Here is a 22,452-nt window from a genome sequence, read left to right on the forward strand (position 1 = left end):
TGTCCCCTAGGGGGCTCATGACAGAAAACTGATAAGCACTGACATAGATTATTAATATGATACATTTGTGTGATTAATCACATAAGTTAACTCGTTAATTCTGACAGCTCTAAAGTAAACATGATCATGTTTTCACTAGTAATTAAACAAGTCTGTCCCCCAGGGGGCCATGACAGAAAACTGATAAGAATTGGTATTAATATGTGTACATGATTAATATGATAAATGTATCTGATTAATCACATAAGTTAAGTCGTTAATTCTGACAGCTCTAAAATAAACATTATTAAGTTTATCAATAGTATTTCAAAAACAATTCCGTCCACCAGATGGGTCATGACAGAAAACGGATAAGCCCTGGTATTAATATGTGTACATGATTAATATGATACATTTTTGTGATTAATCACATAAGTTAACTCGTTAATTCTCACAGCTCTAAAATAAACATGATCATGTTTTCACTAGTAATTACCAAACCATGTTGTCCCCCGGGGGGCCCATGACAGAAAACTGATAAGCACTGACTTAGATTATTAATATGATACATTTGTGTGATTAATCACATAAGTTAACTCGTTAATTTTGACAGCTCTAAAATAAACATGACCATGTTTTCACCAGTAATTAAACAAGTCTGTCCCTCAGGGGGGCCATGACAGAAAACTAATAAGCACTGGTATTAATAAGTGTACATGATTAATATGATAAATGTGTGTGATTAATCACATAAATTAACTTGTTAATTCTTACAGCTCTGAAATAAACATGATCATGTTTTTACTAGTAATTACCAAACAATGTTGTCCCCCAGGGGGCCCATGACAGAAAAACTAATAAACACTGGTATTAATATGTGTACATGATTAATATGATACATCTTTGTGATTAATCACATAAGTTAACTTGTTAATTCTGACAGCTCTCAAATAAACATGATCACGTTTTCAATAGTAATTAACAAACAATTATGTCTCCCAGCGAACCATGATGGAAAACTAATAAGCACTGGTATTAATAAGTGTACATGATTAATATGATAAATGTGTGTGATTAATCACATAAGTTACCTTGTTAATTCTTACAGCTCTGAAATAAACATAATCATGTTTTTACTAGTAATTACTAAACAATGTTGTCCCCCAGGGGGCCCATGACAGAAAAACTAATAAGCACTGGTATTAATATGTGTACATGATTAATATGATAAATGTGTGTGATTAATCACATAAGTTAACTTGTTAATACTTACAGCTCTAAAATAAACATGATCATGTATAAGCGGTAGAAATTTGGATGGATGTTTTCACTAGTAATTACCAAACAATGTTGTCCCCCAGGGGGCCCATGACAGAAAACTGATAAGCACTGACGTAGATTATTAATATGATACATTTGTGTGATTAATCACATAAGTTAACTTGTTAATTCTTACAGCTCTAAAATAAACATGACCATGTTTTCACAAGTAATTAAACAAGTCTGTCCCCCAGGGGGCCATGACAGAAAACTAATAAACACTTGTATTAATATGTGTACATGATTAATATGATACATCTTTGTGATTAATCACATAAGTTAACTCGTAAATTCTGACAGCTCTAAAATTCTCACGTTTTCAATAGTAATTAACAAACAATTATGTCTCCCGGCGAACCATGATGGAAAACTAATAAGCACTGGTATTAATAAGTGTACATGATTAATATGATAAATGTGTGTGATTAATCACATAAGTTAACTTGTTAATTCTTACAGCTCTGAAATAAACATGATCATGTTTTTACGAGTAATTACCAAACAATGTTGTCCCCCAGGGGGCCCATGACAGAAAAACTAATAAGCACTGGTATTAATATGTGTACATGATTAATATGATACATTTTTGTGATTAATCACATAAGTTAACTTGTTAATTCTGACAGCTCTAAAATAAACATGATCATGTTTTCAACATGTTCTCCCCGTGACTGCGTGGGTTCCCTCCGGGTACTCCGGCTTCCTCCCACCTCCAAAGACATGCACCTGGGGATAAGTTGATTGGCAACACTAAATGGTCCCTAGTGTGTGGATGTGAGTGTGAATGTTGTCTGTCTATCTGTGTTGGCCCTGCGATGAGGTGGTGACTTGTCCAGGGTGTACCCCGCCTTCCGCCCGATTGTAGCTGAGATAGGCTCCAGCGCCCCCCTCGACCCCAAAGGGAATAAGCGGTAGAAAATGGATGGATGGATGTTTTCAATAGTAATTAACAAACAATTATGTCTCCCAGCGAACCATGATGGAAAACTAATAAGCACTGGTATTAATAAGTGTACATTATTAATATGATAAATGTGTGTGATTAATCACATAAGTTAACTTGTTAATTCTTACAGCTCTAAAATAAACATGATGATGTTTTCACTAGTAATTACCAAACAATGTTGTCCCCCAGGGGGCCATGACAGAAAACTAATAAGCACTGGTATTAATATGTGTACATGATTAATATGATACATTTTTGTGATTAATCACATAAGTTAACTTGCTAATTCTTACAGCTCTAAAATAAACATGATCATGTATAAGCGGTAGAAATTTGGATGGATGTTTTCACTAGTAATTACCAAACAATGTTTTTCCCCAGGGGGCCCATGACAGAAAACTAATAAGCACTGACTTATATTATTAATATGATACATTTGTGTGATTAATCACATAAGTTAACTTGTTAATTCTTACAGCTCTAAAATAAACATGACCATGTTTTCACTAGTAATTAAACAAGTGTGTCCCCCAGGGGGCCCATGACAGAAAATACATTAATGACACGTAATAATAATACGTAATAAAAGCTAAGAAGAACAAGTCGAAAGTTTGCATGAAAAACAAAATAGTATAGTATTGCAAAAAAAAAAAATACTTAAAAAAAAAATGCCGGCGGACGTAAGGCTGTTAATGTCATAAAAGCAGTCGCATCCCCTTTTGAATGAACCGACGACGTGGATGCGGCGTCTTTAATGTCGCATTTCAAAGTGTTACCGGGGACGGTTACCGGGGGGAGCCGCTGCACAAATAAGAAGTTGTCTTTGTGTGGCGGCAGAGAGCTGACGTCAGGTCGGCTCCTTGAAGCGGAATAAACCTGGAGAAGGAAGAGTCTCCTTCAATCACACACACACTCACACACTCACTCAATTACTGCTCAATTCCTGCTTTAGCAGTCGTCATCTTCCACGGCCAAAAGGCAGCTCGCAGGAAGCAAACACGCGAGCAAACGGGAGTGGATTTGTGGAAATAAGTCAAGTGTCGAAAGTAAAAACAAGGTAAGTGTTTTTTTTTTTTACAATTGCTGCGTCCTTGTGTGTGTTTGTGTGTGTGTGTGTGTCGTCACTCCGCTTCTTTCTCCGTGTAAATAGTTGTTTAAAACACCTTTTCTACAAATACTTGTTGTTTAAAAAGACATTTCTACCATACTTGTTGTTTAAAAGACATTTCTACCACACTTGGCTCCGTGTCGCTACACGCGAGTGAAGTTGGCTTTGAAATGAAAGATGTCGCTCGTGAGAGAGTGGACGTGCTCACTCGGTGTTTTACAACTAACTCTTTTATTCCACCACTTGTTTACTTTTCACTTTAATCGTGTTTCGGGGGCAAATGTGGTGCCGCCGACGAAGCGCCACGCCGCCGTGTGTCCGCCCCGTTAAAGCGTCACTTTTTAACGGTCCCTTTTCGGAACAATTAGACTGATAACACCAAGCTCGGTTCCGGTGAAGTCCAACCTTGTCTTGTTTGTCGCCGTCCTCACTCCTAGTTTGTTCTCCCGGTGCTTCGCCGGTTCAGCCCGGCCGGGGAGAGCTGACACTGGGCGGTCTCTTCCTCTTAAAACCCCGGCCAAGCTCGATGTATCCCTTTGTGTACATTACAATATCCTCCATTTTTCCCCTGCCCCTTCCAAAACAACAAGACATTCGCCATCTTGGCTGTCTTTAATCCGCCCCCCTCCTCTCCACACACTTCATTTAATAACTAACACAAACATTAACACACGGAACAGCTTTTCTAAGTTTTTACAAAGTTTTTTAAACGTGATTTAGGGGGTAAAGGAAAGAAAGTGTATGGTTGAATAGAGGACATGGAAGGTTGTCTGTGACGTTTGTAGTGGACAAGACGTTATAAAAGTACAAAGTGATACGTTATTTAGGACAGGCAGGTGGATATAATCCAGTGTTTGTTTGGTGTGCCGTGGGAAATGATGTAATTCTACCTAATTGGTCAAAAAAACATTGTTTGCAAACCAATGAAATGTTTGAAACAGTAGCCTACAGGCATACCTTACATTAGGCTGCGAACATGCTCTTATTTCCACCAGTATAACCATTGCTAGAGTTGCTTGTAGTTGGTTTTAGTCTTTGTTTTCTGATAGTACTGACAATAACCATATAAATGCCATTTGTTGTGACAGGCATGATGTACTTCTACTTGAAAATAGCCTATTTTATGTGTAAAATGTGTTGGTTAGACTCTAACCAACACTGTGACTGTAATTGTTTATATTATAAACACAGAGTCACAGTTTCACATTTCCTTTTTTATTACCGTATTTTCCAGAGTATAAGTCGCTCCGGAGTATAAGTCGCACCCGCCGAAAATGCATAATAAAGAAGGAAAAAAACATAAGTCGCACTGGAGTATAAGTCGCATTTTTGGGGGAAATGTATTTGATAAAAGCCAACAGCAAGAATAGACATTTGAAAGGCAATTTAAAATAAATGAAGAATAGTGAACAACAGGCTGAATAAGTGTACGTTATATGAGGCATAAATAACCAACTGGTATGTTAACGTAACATATTATGGTAAGAGTCATTCAAATAACTATAACATATAGAACATGCTATACGTTTACCAAACAATCTGTCACTCCTAATCGCTAAATCCCATGAAATCTTATACGTCTAGTCTCTTACGTGAATGAGATCAATAATATTATTTGATATTTTACGCTAATGTGTTAATCATTTCACACATAAGTCGCTCCTGAGTATAAGTCGCACCCCCGCCAAACTATGAAAAAAACTGACTTATAGTCCGACAAATACGGTAATTAACTTTTAAGTGTAAGGTTGGGCGCTATGGCGGAAAACTGTATCACGATATGAGTGTTTTATATCAATATTTTTATGACCTATCGAAAATACGAACCAGGAGAAAAATATATGAAATGCAAACGTTTCACTTCAAATGTAGTCTTCCTCCGATTATAATTCCCTCAGTTATCAAGGCAGAAAGGAAAACAATCAATGTAAAGACAATTTTAAAATCACATTGAACACTTCCTCTTAAAACCCGGCCAAGCTCGATGTATCCCTTGGCGTACATTACAATATCCTACATTTGTTCCCCTTCCAAAACAAGAAGACGTTCGCCATCTTGGCTGTTTTTAATCTGCCCCCCCTCCTCTCGTTTTATTTAATAACTCACCTTGTTGGAAAACATTCACATACGTATACAGCTTTTCTAAGTTTTTACAAAGTTTTTAAACGTGATTTAGGGGGTAAAGGAAAGAAAGTGTATGGTTGAATAGAGGACATGGAAGGTTGTCTGTGACGTTTATAGTGGACAAGACGTTATAAAAGTACAACGTGATACGTTATTTAGGACAGGCAGGTGGATATAAACCAGTGTTTGTCAACCACCGTGAGATATTGTTTGGTGTGCCGTGGGAAATGATGCAAATCTACCTAATTGGTCAAAAAGATATTGTTTGCACACCAATTAAACATTTGAAACCGTAGCCTACAGGCATACCTTGGAAAAATGTCTTCTCTTTAGTGTTGGGCGTACATTAGGCTGCTAAACATGCTCTGCTTATTTCCACCAGTATAACCATTGCTAGAGTTGGTTGTAGTCTTTGTTTTCTGATAGTACTGACAATAACCATATAATTGTCATTTGTTGTGATATTGTACACAGGCATGACGTACTTCTACTTGAAAATAGCCTATTTTATGTGTAAAATTTTGCAGCATAGTTGATACTGTTACCTGATTGGCTGTTAGCATGACTCCACTGATCAGTGATCACTTCCTGCTTTGCTAGATTGCCAAAGTGCTAGTGCCTTTGTACATACAACCAACTTCGTAACTTCCGCTTTATTCTGACCCAAAAAAGTATATATATATAAATATATATGTATACATATGAATGTGTGTATACATATATATGTACATGTATAAATGTGTATATACATATATGTGTGTGTGTGTATATATATATATATATATATATATATATATATATATATATAAATGTGTGTGTGTGTGTATATATGTGTGTATACATAAATGCGTATATGTGTGTGTATGTATATATATGTGTGTATACATATATTTGTGTGTATAAATGTGTGTGTATATATGTGTGTATGTATAAATGTGTATACATATGTGTGTATACATATGTGTGTATATTGTATACATAAATGTGTATATATGTTTTGTATACATATATGTGTATACATGTTAATGTGTGTATAGATATATGCAACTAAACATGTGTATATATTTATATGCATATATATATATATATATACGTGTGTGTGTGTATATACAAAATGTTTTATCAAACCCAGCCCTAGTTAAATGTGATTTCAAGTTAAACCAGTAGAGCTTTGTTTATGTATGAATGAAGGATAAAGGACGGGTGTTGGTGGGACGTTAATGACTTGAATCCTATTATTGTTAGTGCCAAATCTGGAAAGTGGATAGTGTTGCCAAATAGCATTAATTAATTTTAAATGAACTGTCATCCCGTGCAATTAATGTAAGCTTGTTTACATAAAAGTAGATGAGTTGATGGACAAGACAGCAGCATGTCTGGTCTGTTATAGTTCTACAGTTCTAGTGGAGATAATCCTTGTTGGAAATGGTATAAAATGATAGATCCTACTGGAGTCATTCTGTGCTGCACACATTGAGTCAGTGGAGCCACAACTTGAGCGCACATCTGATGCCCAAAGGGACAGGAAAGGAAAAGCAAACACGTAAATGCTTTGAAATGGAAAATGTGATCATTTCACCTCCCACCTCTTTTGTTTGGCCGTTTATTGCCGCAAAGCCGGAGAGCCCAGAAGCAGATGTTTAGCCAAACATGAAGGCGCAGCAGCCCCGTCCTTCCCCTCCTCACGCTGCTGATGCATCGACATGACAGCTGCTTGATTTCATGGAGCCGCTAAGAAGCCATTAGTGCTACCACTGAATTGAAACAGCGCAGCGTCTCCCGGCTTCTAAAAACCGTCGATTGTGCGTGTCACTTTTGTTCAGATTTGTGTGAATGATCCTGCAGCGTAACATACAAACAAGTGGTTGACAAAATACAGCGTTTGGATCTCGCCACAGTTCTGTGACCCGGTTTTCAGTTGACTTTACATTCTTTTTAACGCCCCATAGCACAATATATTCCGACAGTGCACCATCCCCATTAAACAGTTAGGGTTTTTACAAAAATATCTTATAAAATAAAACTTAAAAAGGACTCCTAAAGCTCTGACTTGTGCTAAAGGAAGCCTATTGTACAAAAGCAACTAACTTATATGTTCTGTGGAAGCGTAAAAACAACAACAAAGATGATGTGGAGGCATGTAAATAAGACTGCCCACAAAACGGCACATCTTGAAGAGACGGTCTGTAAAACATCCTCTATGCAACATTTTGACCAAAGAACCACCACTACATGTTTTATAGACCACAAGGAAGTGTTTCCATGTAGAAACTAAATCATAACATGACCCCTTCAACTGTGCTATCTTTATAACCAAAATATATACCATCAACATAAAGTGTAGCACAAGCTTTCACAGCACCGGTTTTCTTTGTTTGAATGAAAACAAAAATGTTTGATGATTAACTGTAAAAATCCTTACATTTCATCCTTACGTCAGTGGATAGTTTTGACCAGTAACAAAAACGTGCCAGTGAGTGCTATGGGTACAAAGTAAGCCACTTTTTGAAACATTTATTTTGTTAATGAAGTCAGACAAGATGACTCCAAAACTTTTATTGTGAAGGCTGAATGTGTGCTTTCTGTCCTTGAAGGGGTTCTGTTATGCAAAAACAACTTTTCTTACCTACCTGCTGATCTGTATTTGAGATCTGCAAAAGTCTTAAAAATTGCAAATCAAACCATGGAGGCATTGCGGAGATATTTATAAAACAATTGTCCTTCCTTCATACTTCTTCCTGTCGAGCCGTTGGGAATTTGCTCTGTCCTGTGTCGTTCTTCCACACCAAAGTTTTACCTAGGGCAGGCCTGGGCAATTATTTTACTAGGGTGTCTGGGGGACGGTATATCTATTTTTAGGAACACTAATACAAAACCTCACAATAATGATTGAAAGCTAAAAACGTTATGACAGACCGCCTTAAAAAACGGAATGGAATTTGACATTTTTTTACTGAATGAGACACCCAGAATGTACATGAAAATAAAGAATGGGGGATTTACAATATTAACTATTAATGATAAAACACTGAATATTGACAACATATATTTCACAATCAACCGAAACACAACTAAAATACAACAAACATAGTGAAAAAACCCCCACCTACAATCTGAGATATCTCACAATGACCATAGTAACTAATTAGATGACCATAGTAACTAATTAGATGAACAAATTAACTAGTATATGATGCAGATTCCAAGCATTGAAAGGCTTAGTATAGTTGAAGACTTACGGTCATTAGAAAACATCACTGCACATCGTAATGGCAGCGACACTTTCAATCTTAAACATCTAAAACAATTGTTTGGGAATGTCCGGCGGGCTCGATTGAAAAGCTCAACGGGGGCGTTAATTTGCCTAGGTCTGACCTAGAGTGATTTGCGCAAGTTTGCCATTGTAGTCCAACGTTGTAGTCAATGAGTTCCTTCTTTACCTCTATCCTCTTGTTCTGTGGCAGACTGGCTCGTACATGCACATGAATCCTCCGCTGTTGCCATTTCTAATACAGAGTAGGCGTATAGTTCTAACTTATATCTGTCAGTAGACTCGCCATGGAAGCGCTATAAAGTACAACATTGTCGAAGTGGAGGTATGTAAATAAGACACAAAACGACGCATCCTGAAGAAAAGGTAAAACATAGTCTGTAAAACATCATCTATGCAACATTTTGACCAAATAAACCGCCATGACATGTTATGTAGACCAAAAGGAAGTGTTTAAATGTAAAAACAATCACAATGTTTTGAGTATACTAATTTTGTAACATAAATATACCATTGAACGCTTTAGGTACGAAGTGCTCATGTAAAGTACTTTTTTGAAACATTTGGTTCAGGCAGTCAGACAGGATGTTGCGCATAGAACTTTTATTGTGAAGGCCGGAGGTGTGCTGCTGTTTCTTAAGGGCGCTTGACGGCTGCTGTGTGTTTGAGTGCACTTGACTTGAGTCTGTGTAGAAAAAACGAGTGCCTTTTAAAGTTATATCTGCTGTCCCGTCTGGACATTTGTCTTCTGTTGGCAGTTTTGTCCACAACAGCACAAGCAGATGAGATCCGTCTGTGTTGTCCTGGCTAGGATTACCTTTGGAGTTTGTTGGCAGACCTAACGTTTAGTTCAGGATGGGGCGGTTGAGTGTTTCGGGGACGAATGAGCGGTCCTCAGAATGACAGCAATTTCAGTTTACATTTCTGTGATATTGCACGTTTAACAGTAGATTCTGTTTTATTGCCAAATTCAATGATTCCGACTGCGGCGTTGACACAGATCAACCAAACCATTTTTTTTCAATTCCTAAAACCATGTAGCGGTATATTTATGTATTGCTTTTCATAGTTTAGAGACTGACAAGGAGTGAGAAGTCACAAATCTGTAAGTTTGTTTACCATGTTGGTTATAAATGAAAGCACACAGTGGCACCTTTTACACTGGAAAACCAAATGTATTTTTTTGCCCTCAAGTGGCACAGATCGGATATTTTTTGCCAGTCTAAACTAGTGTTGTAACGATACCAATATTTTGGTACCGGTACTAAAATTATTTTGATACTTTTCGGTACTTTTCTAAATAAAGGGGACCACAAAAAAATTGCATTATTGTCTTTATTTTAACAAAGAACTTGAGGTACATGAAACATATGTTTATTATTGTAATTTAGTCCTTAAATAAAATAGTGAACATACTAGACAACTTGTCTTTCAGTAGTAAGTAAACAAACAAAGGCTCCTAATTAGTCTGCTGACGTATGCATTCTATTATTTTCTCAACATTATTAAGGACAAGTGGTAGAAAATTAATTATTAATCTACTTGTGCATTTACTGTTAATATCTGCTTACTTTCTCTTTTAACATGTTCTATCTACACTTCTGTTAAAATGTAATAATCACTTATTCTTCTCTTCTTTGATACTTTACTTTAGTTTTGGATGATACCACACATTTGGGTATCAATCAGATACCAAGTAGTTACAGGATCATACATTGGTCATATTCCAAGTCCTCATGTGTCCAGGAACGTGTTTCCTGAGTTTATAAACATAATATACATTTGAAAAAACCGAAAGAAGATGTTGTGATGCCAAAAAATATTGACGTAATCATAGTAGTATCGACTAGATACGCTCTTGTACTTGGTATCACTACAGTGGATGTCAGGTGTAGATCCACCAATGGCGTTTGTTTACATTGTGATGCCGGTGAGCTACGGTGTGTAGTGAAGCATGTTTAGCTATTCCTCGTCCTGCAGGGATGATACTTGTAAGAAACTTACTTTATTTATCGCCATGGAGACAAGGATTAGTGATTTAGAAGACGTGAAAACACTGCCGACGGCGGATGTTTTTAGCCGCTATCTAGCTAGCCATGTCTTAAAGCACTTCTTCCTGAGGGCGTTTCAGTGTTATAACTTTACCTTTATCGTTAGTTTTTAGGCCAAAATGCGTCCATTCTCCCTTTTCTGTCTACACACTGTGTCTGCTTGTAAGTACTATGTGTGTGTGCACAGCTGAAGATGCTCCTCTGCTCGTAAACCAGCAATGTCACCACGAGACTTCAACGCGGGTGCGGGACCGGTACGTTTCAGAGACTGTATCGTACCGAAAATGATTCATTGGTATCGCGGTACTATACTAATACCAGTATACCGTACAATCCTAGTCTAAACACTCCTAAGTGCTGAAAATCTGATCTTTCCACATCAGATTTGGGCCACATCGGGAGGAAGTCGAAATCCAATCATTTCAAATGTGACTGCAGTCTAAACGGCAATGCGGTCTGATTGCGACCTTTTACGCCATCTTTGGACGAGCTAGCAAAAGTAGATACGTCATCACAACATCCGGGATTTTTCGGCGCATCAATAGTCGGTTGTGAGCAAATAGTAGGCTCTATGTGATGTATGCAGATACTTATACTTTGATTCCCAAGAAATAGCGATTGTTGAAGGATCGGAAATGACACGTAGACTGGCTAACGTGTTACGTACATTGCGTAAGTTGTTTGTGTAAGTGAGTTAAAAAATAAAGCTAGCGTAGATCCACGCTCCTACTTCACAGCAATAAAATGATTAGAACCCTCCCAAATATATTACACTATATATATTCAATCATACATTATATTACTTTAATTTATTTTCAAGTAAAAAACGCTCGTTTTCAAGGTGTGGCGTCTTTTATTTTGCGTAGCACTAGTAATAGTAGCGTCTTTTATTTACGGAATCTATTGTTTTCCCTTTATAGAACAGCGCATGCAAGTGACGTTGAGGCCACATTGGGGTTTACACTGGAGTTTGATACAGATCACATTTTAATTGTAATCTAAACAGTCAGATAGAAAAAAAATCTGATTTAAAAAAAATCGGATTTGGTCCCATTTGGCCTGCAGTGCAAACGTGGTCAGTTTTACCCCAAGCACACGTCAATTAGAGATGTCTCTTCTTGCCGGGCCGGCTGCAAAGAAAACAAGTCTTGAGGTATAGCTTTACTCTCTGTGTGGTTGTCATTCTCTGGAATTGGAATTGTTGTTTTTGAAGCGATAAAGGAGGACTTATGCTCGACATGAACATTGAGGAATTAAGGATAGACATAGTTAAGCCCTATTTGCATGTCTACCAAAGTCATAGCAAATGGTTGCCATTGACTAAGCTGATTAGGTGAAATTAGGTTCACGAGCTCTGTCTTGGGGTGCTGAATTTGACAGAACTTGGACAGCTTTGGAGGATTCAATCCCATATGTACACAAAGCTATATGTACTCTATTATCATGTACTACTAAATAAACACAGGGATTTTTTTGGGGGGGAAAACTGCGTATGTATGAAATTAAAGAGTAATTATTTGTTTACATTTGCTTCATCAATTAAAGACATAAATTGTTTATTTGTTTCTAATGAGATAGGAGAATCTCTATTTTAATGTTTTAAACTCCTATTTCCATGCCAGTGCCACTGAGCAGGATAACCCTGCCCAGAAAGATTTGTGCCATAGCCTCCTGAGAACAAATGTTCTTTGCAGTGGACATTTGTTATTGGTCATCTATTTTGTCACAGTTAGAAATTTAGAAAAACAATTAGTCCTGTTATGCAAATCACAGACGTCCACTACAAAGGATGCTGGCTTTCAGGAGGATAGTGGAGGTCTGCTAGGCTTTATCCATAACAATAGCAGCATGACTTACTAAGTAAGACTTTTAGGGTAGTGTGCAATGAAAAGTGATAATAACTCAAACTGAAAACAATAATCGGCAACACTAGGTATGAGGAAAAACTCCATTTGTTATTAGTCAATGGTTTACATCCATTTTAACCTTAAAGAAAATAATATTCTGTGGTTGAAGAAACATTTAAACCTGACTTCACTCAGGCTTAAATGGTCTAAATTTCGATTTGCGATATACATTGGAACATTTTAGAATAACAATATGTTATATTTGGCATAGGAATTATGATAGAACCATTGTAAAACAGTTTAGGGGTAAACAAAAAGTTATTTCTTGGTGCCTATTGTGTTGTATATATTAGGTATGTAACAATATAAACATTTCATATCACAGTGATTGTGACCAAAATTGGGGCGGTGTGACTCAGTTGATAGAGCGGCTGTGCCAGCAACTTGAGGGTTCCAGGTTTGATCCCTGCTTCCGACCATCCTAGTTTCTGCCGTTGTGTTCTTGGGCAAGACACTTTACCCACCTGCTCCCAGTGCCACCCACACTAGTTTGAATGTAACTTAGATAATGGGTTTCACTATGTAAAGCGCTTTGAGTCACTAGAGAAAAGCGCTATATAAATTTAATTCACTTCACTATCACAGTTATTATTACTGCAATATTGATGTATGTGCTCAAAGAGTACTTAAACACGAAATCTTTTTCAATTTTAAAAAAATAACTAAAACAGACCCACTGTTAGAAATCTTACTATTTAGCATCTGTTGTTTCTTATGCTTCACTGATAAGTGGTCTGCTGAGCTTTGTGGTTTCCTACTCCGTTCAGAGGTCATTGAACACACCGTAAAAAACACATCTGTCATATTCCTCCGATTATAAATCCATCACTGTTTTACGGAGCACAGTTTGTAGGTTCAATGTGCACAATTGAATATCTTAGTTGCTCAGACAGCAATGTGTTTGTATAAGTACAGATTTAGGTATGTTGTTTCTTAATGGGGAAAGACGTTAATGTCTTTCGCATTCAGGTTAGCATGTAAGCTAGTGCCAGTCAGTCCAAGAGTTTATCAAAGTGCAGTTAACAAACCACGTTTTTTCGATCATTTTAATTTCAAACGGTAATACTAACCTTCGCGAGTTTTACCGCGGTTATCATTGCTGTTTATTGTTACGTTCCTAGTATATATGTACGTTTATTTTTTTTCTTTAAGTCAATAAAAATGGCTTTTTCCTTGACTGTGGACGTTTCAAAGTGTACACGCTCAGAGTAGTAGTTGTCTCTGTTGAGGCGCATTAATAATGTACTTGCTAATTTCTGGTGTACAGTAACACTGTTGCAGCTACAGTTCTGTTAAAGTACACTAATCGCTACATCACACTAAAGCTAGCTTTAGCGTGACTTCTTGTCGTCTGCTTTCTATGGCTCGGTCGGGTTATCCATTGCCCAGCTTTTGCTCGTCCTTCAGGGATACTTGTTAGAAATGAAGTTTATTTGCCGCCATGGAGATGAGGATTAGAAACTTTCTGTATAGCAGTGGCTTTGCATTGGGTATTGGCATACTTTAGCTGCGCTGGCTAGCTTATTAAGGGGTTTAGATGTAGTCAGATATCATCAGATACTGTTTTTTTTCCTGATACCAGGACACCCCTATTCCTGACACCATTCAATTAACAATCAATTCCACAATGAAATTGTTAATAAATGATCAGGCCCATCCCTAATGTTGTGTAAGCCTGCATTTTAATCAGTAGTTGTTGGTTTTAGTCCCAAAATCAAACGACTGGGGATGTGATGAAGTGGTGATAGTTAGACTCACTTTGATGTCATGTAAAGGCGCACCATCTAACTTTGATGTCAAATAAAGGCGTACCATCTGTAGAAAAATATGAGCTCAAAATAAGTGGAACATCTTGTATTTCACTAAAAGTAGGGACATGAAAAGAGTATAGTGGCATGTCTCGCATCAGTTTCAAACTGATTCAAAGCCATCCTACAGACTTAAAAGTAATCATCCATATTGCTGTCTGTATCGACCTAAATCAGTAGCTTTCCAGTTTGCTTTGTCCTAACCTTGAGATGCGATGTGTTTTGTATTTTGTGTATTCTGTTTGACACAATTGACTAGAGTGTAGTAATCTGTGTGTTGAAGAATCAGTCGGCTGTTACCCCGTAACCTAAATCTTTTGTGGCCGGATTTTATGTTTAGACAACGATTTAATTGGAGCCACAAACAATCTATTGATGATAATGACCATCTGGGAGCCCTGTCAAATCTCTGCATGCTAGTGCTGACACGGAGCTGTGAAATCTAGGGATGATGATGAGGCCTGCTCAGTGTTAAGGCAACCATTCAACTAAGTTCTCATTCAACACATTTTACTCATCGACCGTTTGTAGGAATATACGAAGGTGCACACCTCCAAAACAATAATTACTAATGAAATATACCAAGAAGTGGGCACTGTTAACAGATGTTTTAGTAGAAGTCATTAATCCTGTAATAGCCCTTTGAGAGGAAGATGCATTTTAATGAAAGCTCTAAAAGGTTCTGGGCACATTAATAATGCCTCTTATTGTTACGTATTCTTCTGTGAGTTGGCCTCTAACTGATTTGAGCTGTTTTATAAGCCTATGCAGAGAGCTTACTTATTGATAAGTGTTTACGTGGCCTCACAGGTTAATGTCTTCCCAGTTGCAAAGTCAGTTCCGAGATGATCCGGTCTAACATTATTTATGCCGCGTTGCTATTTTGGTCAAGCGTCAAGTCACGCTGCACAAATAATTGCTAAAGTGCACACAGAGTGACCGCCACCTTTTTACAAGTGAGCAGTAACCGTGGCTTTTAATGCCGTTTATAAAGTCTGAAGTCTATGAAGCCACGGGCGTGTTTGCTTTTGTAGAAACAAGTGAACAAATTCAAACGCTCATTAAGTCCGAACAAATCAACCATCGTTTTTGTTTTCTTTGCACAATGTGTGGATTACGCACGGTGGCTTAATGACCAAACAATAAGCGGCGTAAAGCACAAATGGGTCACCGCGTGTTGACTTTCAGGAGACAGAAGACAGAGCAGCCGAATTTGGGAGGGAACGGCGATAAGCTGCTTCTTTGCTCCCCCGGGGCCCCTATTTATCATTCAATGTGAGAATTTCCTTGATGAAAGTCAAGGTTGTTTGTGAACGCTCTGCCTCATTCGGATGCCTCTTCTTCCACCAGGAATGTAAAAAGGTTGATCCGTCCGCCCCCTCCTCCTAGAGCAGATGCCCTGCGAAATTCATGGCTAGTTTCTTTTAATGAATTCTCTAAAGGTCTTCATGTTGTTTTTCTACTTCAGGGCTGTTTGGTTTTGTACATTAGCGAGGAAGTGAAAACAAAACATTTTTGCTTTTTGTGAGCAGAAAGCATCAAGTTTATGAAAAGAAAGTGTCAGGAAAGAGCAAACGATATTGTCAATCTGTCAATACGTGTCCATGCACTAAATTGGTCAGTTTTCTCAAATAGTTTGGCTCTAAATAAGCATCCTACAACCCATGGACACACCTTAATCCGATCCGTGTTCGGTTTTTGAAAAGTCAGACTAACACACCTGGATTATGCGATTGAAACCCAGATCTCTCCAGAGGGTGTGTACGGCCAGAGGGGACCCTTCGTATCGCGCAGATCGGAAGCAGATACCGTTCAATAAAAACATAGCAACATTTGCAATGAAGAGGAGACTGTTTATTTCCTTCACAGATTAAAAGAACAGAACATTTTGAAGTGCATTGCTGGAAGAATGGCGTGGCGCAGTTTGGAGAGTGGCCGTGCCAGCAACCTGAGGGTTCCTGGTTCAATCCCCACCTTCTTTCAACCACGTCACGTCCGTTGTGTCCTTGAGCGAGACACTTCACCCTTACTCCTGATGGGTCGTGGTTAGGGCCTTGAATGGCAGCTCCCGCCATCAGTGTGTGAGTGGGTGAATGTGAATGTGTGCTTTGAGTACCTTGAAGGTAGAAAAGCGCTATACAAGTATAACACAAGAAAAGAAACTGATTTATTTAGGAACTGTAGAACGCCGGCTTAATTTGGACTCGTGAAACTGCTACGAATGAGAGGAAAGAACGAACCAGGTATAGTAAAAGCGAATAATAAAGTGTACACAAACCTTTTCACGCTGCATTTGTGCACTCCAAACTGATTAGCAATACCTTTAACTGGCAAGATAGTCCAGAACAATAGCAACCTTCATCTGGAACGGTATCGGTCATTTCAATTTAGAACTCAATCCACAGAGCCTTATGAATGAACTCCGAGACATTCAGAAGTTTTGTTTCCACGATCCTCTGTTTGAAAATCACTTTGCTTTGGACCTGCATCTATGCATTGCTATATTGCTACTATGGTACATTTTATTGTCTACTTTATACTTTTTTGTTTTCACCCTCTTTTTGTGCCCTGGTGTGCATTATCTTTTCCAGCCTTATCCTTTCCATCCTTTGTAACTAAGATACTGTGTGGAACAATTTCCCCTGTGGATCAATAAAGTTTGTCTAAGTCATCCGGTCCCAGACCTTCTTGGTGGTAGCGTCATGTTCATAGCGCAATATAAGATCATTTCTTGATGCTGTCTGCTATTTAACATCAGCATAGCAAATAGAGACATGATGTTTGTAGTATGTGCTAATATTACAGCGGACATCAGTCACAACAGAGCTGAACTGCGATGCCTGGTGTGACGTCATAGGTCAACCGGAAAAGCAATGCATTTATCTGCGCTGAAAGGTAATGAGCGCCCCCCAGTGTACGGGAGGGAGGCACACAGTGTATGACCACAAGTCACAGTGCATAGACACTGGGACTTTACAAAAAATCCAACTATTTGAAAAATCAGACTAATTTGGTGCATGGGAAGGCAGTGTGTGACTTGTGTTGACAGAAACATGTGCGTGCAAAGGAGACATTGAGAAAGTCTTCTTGTCTTGTCAAGATATCTATCATTGTGTTTCGACAGGAACTTGATTGTGACAAAGGCAACACAGTCTGGAAACCTGCTAGTCCGTTTGCTATTTACAACAGCTCAACACTGAGGCCTGTATTTACACTTTTCTCTAGAATTCCCACACACTGGCTGCACTTCGGCTAAAGGGTGCTGGGAGCGGGGGGGGAAATGGGAAGATGGGATGTTGTAATGGGAATGATATTGGTTCCTCTGTCGGGGTGCCTTCCGGGTCAGGAGGGTTCTTTGATAAGCCTGGCAAATGGCTTGCAGGGAAGAAGAGGATGCGCGCGCACACACACACACACACACACACACACACACACACACACACACACACACACACACACAATGTTGTTCACAACAATACAACAGATGAGATGTGTTGTGTGTGTATGATTGTGTGTACATTGATGTTACATCCATGATGTTGTTCACAACAACACAACAGATGAGATGTGTTGTGTGTGTATGATTGTTTGTACATTGATGTTACATCCATGCTGTCGTTCACAACAACACAGGTAGATGAGATGTGTTGTGTGTGTATGATTGTTTGTACATTGATGTTACATCCATGATGTCGTTCACAACAACACAACAGATGAGATGTGTTGTGTGTGTGTATGTTTTTTTTGTACATTGATGTTACATCCATGATGTCGTTCACAACAACGCAACAGATGAGATGTGTTGTGTGTGTATGATTGTTTGTACATTGATGTTACATTCATGATGTCGTTCACAACAACACAACAGATGAGATGTGTTGTGTGTGTGTATGATTGTGTATACATTTGGGTTCTTGATAAGCCTGGCTAATGGCTTGCAGAGAAGAAGAGGATACACACACACACACACACACACACACACACACACACACACACACACACACACACACACACACACACACCACAATGTCGTTCACAACAACACAAGCAGATGAGATGTGTTGTGTGTGTATGATTGGTTGTACATTGATGTTACATCCATGATGTCGTTCACAACAACACAACAGATGAGATGTGTTGTGTGTGTGTATGATTGTTTGTACATTGATGTTACATCCATGCTGTCGTTCATAACAACACAGGTAGATGAGATGTGTTGTGTGTGTATAATTGTTTGTACATTGATGTTACATCCATAATGTCGTTCACAACAACACAACAGATGAGATGTGTTGTGTGTGTATAATTGTTTGTACATTGATGTTACATCCATAATGTCGTTCACAACAACACAACAGATGAGATGTGTTGTGTGTGTATGATTGTTTGTACATTGATGTTACATCCATGATGTCGTTCACAACAACACAGGTAGATGAGATGTGTTGTGTGTGTGTATGATTGTTTGTACATTGATGTTACATCCATGATGTCGTTCACAACAACACAAGCAGATGACATGTGTTGTATGTGTGTATGATTGTTTGTACATTGATGTTACATCCATGATGTCGTTCACAACAACACAACATGTAATGCGTGTGTATGATTGTTCGACATTGATGTCACATTAATCATGTTGTTAACAACAACACAAGCAGATGAGATGTGTTGTGTGTGTATGATTGTTTGTACATTGATGTTACATCCATGATGTCTTTCACAACAACACAAGCAGATGAGATGTGTTGTGTGTGTATGATTGTTTGTACATTGATGTTACATCCATGATGTCGTTCACAACAACACAACAGATGAGATGTGTTGTGTGTGTATGATTGTTTGTACATTGATGTTACATTCATGATGTCGTTCACAACAACACAACAGGTGAGATGTGTTGTGTGTGTATGATTGTGTATACATTTGGGTTCTTGATAAGCCTGGCTAATGGCTTGCAGAGAAGAAGAGGATACACACACACACACACACACACACACACACACACACACACACACACACACACACACACACACACACACACACACACACACACACACCACAATGTCGTTCACAACAACACAAGCAGATGAGATGTGTTGTGTGTGTATGATTGTTTGTACATTGATGTTACATCCATGATGTCGTTCACAACAACACAACAGATGAGATGTGTTGTGTGTGTATGATTGTTTGTACATTGATGTTACATCCATGATGTCGTTCACAACAACACAACAGATCACATGTAATGTGTGTGTATGATTGTTTGACATTGATGTCACATTAATCATGTTGTTAACAACAACACAAGCAGATGAGATGTGTTGTGTGTGTATGATTGTTTGTACATTGATGTTACATCCATGATGTCGTTCACAGCAACACAGGTAGATGAGATGTGTTGTGGGTGTATGGATTGTTCTTGCTAGCTTTAGCTTTGTAGTTTAGTCCGTGCTTCAAGTCTCCACATTGTTTAGTTCAGGACGTGTTTTAGGGATGAATGAGTGGTACCGCACGCATCCTTTTCTCAAACAAATGGTCCGTTTCCTCAAAATGAGTGTTTCACGCCCGTTTATTTCCAGATTCCGATTTATTGGCCAATTCTGTGACTCCGATGATGTCACAGTGAAACATGCCTTACTTTCTTTATGTTTATGTTATACTAGCGCAACCATGGTAAGATCTCAAACTTTGAGTAGGCTTGGTCTTTTTTCACCCGTTCCACTGTTACAAGCTCAATAATTTGGATGCACCTTGCATGGCCAATTAATCGTTTTTTATTATAATATTTGCATGATAGTGAGAAGCCAATGTGGAAATTGGATGAATTGTCCAGCCTTAACCAGAATTGATAGAAAAAGTCATGCAATTTTGCCCTGACAGCACCCATGTATTGATCTTCTTCAGCATTTAAAATGTGGTCACTGCTGCCACAAAGGCTTTTTATTTTAGCTGTGCTGGCAAAGGCTGCTTCAGGCTGATCCAGAATGTTAAATATTTAGCTCCCACACAATGCCATGAGAAATGACAAGGGTAGAGGGGGAAAAAAAACAAACAGGAAAGCAGTTTGGAGCTTTGCAGTAGCTTGACGTGTATTGCTATCAAGCATGTTTTATGTAAACGCCGCCCGTGCAATCATCTCACACTGTGCAAGCGCCACACTTTTGTGTTGCAAACCTGCATATGCAGCGTCCCTCAAATCTCAAATTCAACGGCAGCGTGTTATTTCTCAAGTCCTGAAAAGAAAGAGGCTGTCAGTCTGCATCAGACTTAACTCGGCACTGACCTACACAGCCCTACCTTGTTAGCAGCACAGGGCTGAACTGCTAGCAGTCACTGGATTAGTCATTACTGGACCTGGGACAAGCTGCCGTTTTTAGCGTTTTAAGGTTACAAAAGGGGACTCGTGTTAAGAGAAGTGACTCGACTATGTCTAATCCGCAGAAGCCCCATTGCACGGAGTGATAAGCTGAGTTCATCAGTCACTGCCATCTCCACCTTTCAGTAGCATTTGTTTCTCTCAGCCTGCTCGCCGTGTCAAATTAACGTCCTCTTTTTTTATTTTTATTCTTTGGGAATTGTTTGTTAGTGTGTCTCAGGTGATGAGGAGGGGGTACTAATTCACATTTCACCATAATCGCTGTTGAAAAGGTCAAAGCCCGATATATTGTTAGCGACAGGCCGACATGGCGGGGAACATTCTGGTACATTAACGTTATCGTTACAAACACCACGAGGCAGCCAAACCACAAGGGTGCTTTCCTGGTCTAGCTCAACCTGCTCTTGCTGTTGTTGTTCCCCACAGCTCGCCTCGGCCTGCCTGATGCTTGTGGCATTGTCTCGCTTTCCCCCCACCCACCCGCCCCCTTTTCTATCTTCTCCCTGGCCTTCTGAACGATGACACTGAGAGACAGCTGTAACGTGAGACGCGTCTCCATCCTGGCAGGGGCTTGGAAAGCCGAGGTGGAAGAAGGAGGGGAGAGGCCTTTATCTGAGACTCGGGGGCGCTGACCTCCCTCGTTCCCCTTCTCCTCCTTTCTCTCTCGCTCTTTGCGTCTGGTCACATATCCTATCCTCCCCCACCAACTGAAGCTCGAGCTGTGCCCTAAAAAAAAGTGGAATGTGAACACCCCCATGTGTCCTTCTGCTTGATGTCTATTCTACTCGCACACTCGAGAGCATCCCTCGGAACGCCATTGTCTTCTCCTTTAGATTGACGCGATCCGTATTCAATTTAGCAAGTTTTCTGAGTAAACACAGTGGATGGAAACATTGACACATCCCCAAACTCCAGGCGACGGTTGCTAAATCCTCGGCGAGAGCTCCCGTGTGTAATCCAAACATTTAGAGCTAATTTAAGCATGCAGGCAGCAGCAGCATCCTTTAGGAAACAACACTCCGTCTTATTCCATCCACCCGAGTGTGTGTGTGCGCTAAAACCCTGTGTTTATGACTGAATGTCTTCTTGTAGCTGGAGGGAAATGAAAGCACTCAATCACTCACCTGTCAGAGTACTTTAGAATCCGTCCAACACACACACACACACACACACACACACACACACACACACACACACACACACACACACACACACACACACACACACACACACACAGTCACAGATGTGCATGCACACTTAACCCCGAGGGTTTGACAGTACTGGCCCTTTATTGACTCCCTTGATCAAGGAGACAGTAGATCCTTTTAATAGAAGCTACACACTGAAATCAGAGAGTCGTTAAAGTGCCACTGTAACCTCCACTCTTTCGGCAACATAACATTCGGAAGGCCGACATTAATACGGATGCGTTTCTGTATGTTTTATTACCAAATATCCCTGTTTTTTTTGGACTTGTGTCCATCATTCACAATCCCTTTACAACACAAGAACACATGTTTTTTTTGTCTGCATTTTAAGTGGTAAAATAGGGCAAG

At 39.1% G+C, this 22,452-nt stretch overlaps 1 protein-coding gene and 1 long non-coding RNA gene across 22 annotated transcripts in view; one reads left to right on the forward strand and one right to left on the reverse strand.

Moving 5' to 3' along the window:
* The window catches only part of LOC133615803 (uncharacterized), a 28,151-nt gene extending 24,138 nt beyond the window's left edge, over positions 1-4,013 (reverse strand). For all 3 annotated transcript variants that reach the window (XR_009816769.1, XR_009816768.1, XR_012050847.1), the window contains exon 1: positions 3,759-4,013. This is a non-coding gene — a long non-coding RNA (uncharacterized lncRNA). The remainder of the gene's footprint in view (positions 1-3,758) is intronic.
* Positions 2,938-22,452, forward strand: part of baz2ba (bromodomain adjacent to zinc finger domain, 2Ba) — a 198,759-nt gene continuing 179,244 nt past the window's right edge. For 10 of the 19 annotated variants that reach the window (XM_061974583.2, XM_061974593.2, XM_072914833.1 and 7 more), the window contains exon 1: positions 2,939-3,302. The gene's annotated coding sequence lies outside the window, so the exon portion shown is untranslated. Of the gene's footprint in view, positions 3,303-22,452 lie in introns of all 19 variants that reach the window. The other 9 variants (XM_061974585.2, XM_061974596.2, XM_061974597.2 and 6 more) reach the window with 3 other exon arrangements.

This window comes from Nerophis lumbriciformis, linkage group LG15, assembly GCF_033978685.3.
Source record: "Nerophis lumbriciformis linkage group LG15, RoL_Nlum_v2.1, whole genome shotgun sequence".
In the NCBI taxonomy this organism is placed as follows: Eukaryota; Metazoa; Chordata; class Actinopteri; order Syngnathiformes; family Syngnathidae; genus Nerophis; species Nerophis lumbriciformis.